Source organism: Manis pentadactyla, chromosome 4 (genome assembly GCF_030020395.1).
Source record: "Manis pentadactyla isolate mManPen7 chromosome 4, mManPen7.hap1, whole genome shotgun sequence".
Lineage (NCBI taxonomy): Eukaryota > Metazoa > Chordata > Mammalia > Pholidota > Manidae > Manis > Manis pentadactyla.
In genome coordinates, this window is record NC_080022.1 from 35,085,722 (window position 1) to 35,089,070 (window position 3,349).

General features: G+C 42.7%; 1 non-coding gene across 1 annotated transcript; it reads right to left on the bottom strand.

Moving 5' to 3' along the window:
- Positions 1–1,775: 1,775 nt before the first annotated feature.
- Positions 1,776–1,890, bottom strand: LOC118916374 (U5 spliceosomal RNA). Its single transcript, XR_005026356.2, has one exon. It is a non-coding gene; the product is annotated as a U5 spliceosomal RNA (small nuclear RNA).
- Between the last annotated feature and the right edge of the window lie 1,459 nt (positions 1,891–3,349).

The window sequence follows — 3,349 nt, forward strand, 5'->3', positions numbered from 1 at the left end:
GAAGCTACAGGGCATAAATATGCAAAGAAATAAAAAGCTAACCATTTCAAACAATAAGGCTTCTCTCTCACTTACCAACTTTACATTTCCCTGTATGGCCCCGGAAGATGACTGGTTAGCCAGAGACGGGTAAGATTCCTCAAGGGAGGAACAACCTAAGACAGGCACAGTCGCAGGGGGGTCATCAGGTGAGAAATTGGGGATCAACAGAGGTGAGGCTTAGAACCTCACCCCCCCCCGTTCTGAGAGAAATCTTCTGCATACGTGGATGTTTTATTGCCCTTGTCTAGCTTGGATTAACACATAGTCTACAGGCACACACCTGATCATCTACATTTGCTCTCTTACAACACTAAACTATGTTTTCTACCTTTATCTTGTATCTACCTACCACTTCAGCATTTTATTAAAAATAATAATAATAAAGAGAGAAATGTGGTATCCACATATAAATCAAGTATAAAAACCAAATGAGTATTCATATTTGAACTGACTGTTTATAGTTCATAATGCATGAGCAAAACCGAAAGTTTCTGTGATGACTGCCCTTGTACTGTTCACTATGTAACTTATTCATTATGTAAGAATTTGTTCTCCATGTAAAAACTTGTTTGTTATGCCTCAGAAGATTGGAGACTGACGAAAATTAGGCTTGGGGTGGATTAATGATTGTGCATTGAGCATTGACTCCCCTATACAGAATTTTATTGTCGTTAACAACCATTTGATCAATAAATATGAGAGATGCCCTCACAAAAAAAAAAAAAAAAAGGACAGACTTCCAATGGTAAAATAAATAAGTAACCGGGATGTAATGTATAGCATAAGGAATATAGTCAAGATATTGTAACAGCTTGGTAGGGTGATAGCTGGAACCTAGAATTATGTATATAAATGTTTTAGCACTGTGTTGTACACTTGAAACTAATGTAATGTAATACTGTGCGTCAACTACCCTTCAATAAAAAATAATTATCTAAAATAAATAAATAAATAAAGTTGAGGCCAAAAAAAACCAGATTAACCGGATAGTCTACAGGCAGCTATCATCTGGGGGACTGCTCTGTGGGCCCCGTGCCAAGCACAGGAAGCAGTTCAAGTTAATGCTTGGTGGGTTCCAACGTGTGAACATAAATTCGAAGTCTTAGAGATGAAGTGTATCCGCCATCTCTGTGAGTGCTCTTGAATTCCTTGTATCTGTGTGGTCAACTAGTTGGGTAAGGCTGGGGTTGGGGCCCTCCGGGCGGTGGCCCTGTCCTCCCGGATGAGCGCGCTCGTCCCTCCTTCCTCCTTCGGGGGACAGCACCGCCTCTCCAGCAAGAACTCCACGCAACTCCGCGAGAACTGACAGCACCATCCACGCCACACCCAGGACCGGAGTATTTACTTAAAGGCCCCCTAGGAGGTAGGGCTCGCCCCCCGCGAGCGACTTTTCTCCAGCTAAGGAATCGAGATCGACTCAGGGCCGAGAGTCGACTCACGCACCTATCCATTCTTCAGCCGTTTGCCCACTGGACGAAGCGGCTTTGTGCCATTCACTGGGCTGGGAAAAGGACTGTTCACTTTAAATGCACTCTTGGAACCCAGGCAGTTCCCGCTACGGCGAGAACGTGTGAGAAGACCGGCAAAAACGGAGGAGTTACTCTGGAACAACGCCACTCACGCACAGCGTCCCAGAACTGCAACTGAGAATATCTCTGCAGTAGAACACATTCAGCACTATCACCTTCAGAGATACCTACACATAATAACCTTTTTTTAGACACGCGAATACTAGTCTTGCAAGCGCAAGACTTCAAAAAATTGAATAAAAACTCAGAATTATTTCTCTCCACGGAAATCTTTAGTAAAAGGCGAAAGATTTATACGTTTGAAGAGAAATCAGAGTATACAAATAGCGAGCCTCACACAGTTCTCGAGTAACTGTAACTCCTAGGTCAACAATGGTAGTTATGTCGCAAAAGAGCTAGTCATTTCTGGCCTTACCACAGACAATTGTGTAAAAGTAGTATCATTTTAAAGAAAAAAAAAAGACTGAGAGAAAAAGAAGATCTAGCTGTTTTAAAATAAGAAGATCTTGGATGCAATGCATTGTGGGTATGTAAATGAAGCTGAGACACCAACCTCCGGTTTCCGTAAATACCTCTAACAATTCTATTCCCGCTGAACCGCGGGCCACCAGCAGGGGGCAGAGCATGAACCAGATTGGCAGGAATATAGTGGGCCGCGTCCAACCAGAAAGCCTGATTTTGTTTTATAATTGGCACTCCAAGTTAAATTTTCTTTTGAATTAAAAAAAAAATTTTGTTGGGGGAAAGGAGTGAAAATAGTGGTCTGCATTTCACTCAACCAAAATTTATTGAACAGTTATTCTGTCAAGCCTGTGCTAGGCCCTAGGAGATAGGTCTGCATGATGAGCTCTCCTAAAATGTTCAGTGACACATGGGCTGAGAGCCTGAAAACATCCTTAGAGGTGGTGGTGAGGGCGGAGAAGCACCATAAGCGGTGTGAAAGGGCAAGTGGCTAAGGGGCAGGGACCAGATTTTGATGGACCTTCAGTGCCATGTTGAGCTTTGATTTACCTTGAAGGCAATGGGGAGCCATTGAAAAACTTTAAAAGGAGATTATTGTCAGGCAGGAAAATAGATATGAGCAGGATGGAAAGAGAATAGGGCCAGTAAAGCCCACTAGAAGGGACTCAAAGAGTTAACCAGTTAATAGAAAGCTCAGAAGGCAAGGAGCAACTTGGCCTAGAAGTTGGAATACTCCCCAGATAAAGAAGTATTTCAGCATAGCCTATGTTTTCACTGGGTCAATTAGAACATACCACTGTTAAGATTTACTTTAGCACCTGCTAAAAGGCCCAGCTTATTCAAGAAGAATTCTATCTTAAAGCTAAGATTGCATTTTAATCAAATGGACAGTGGCTCAGCCCACCTTGGAGGCAGGGCAGACAGTCTTGATTGATATGCTTCCAGACAGAAGCTGATATCCTGGAAAGGAATCAAAGCAGAATATTTCTTGTGTTAAGAAAAGAAACTCAATGTCTTCACAAAGATGAACATTCTTGGACAATTTGGCTGGTCCGCACTCGGTCCTGTGTCACATTCCTGAAAATCTTCAACTGCCTATAAAACCCCAGACTTTAAACCTTTCAGTGCACTCCTCTCTCTGAAGTCCCCTGCACTTTCTAAGTGTGTAGCCTTAAACTTTATCTCAATCTTTCGGGTGTGCCTCTTCTATGATGTAGCTCACACTCCCCTTTCTCCAAGTATCCACTTGCTCTCTTTAAATAAAGCTTAAATCTTTCAGGGCACCTCTCCTCCCTGAGGTTGTCCGCACTTTTTCT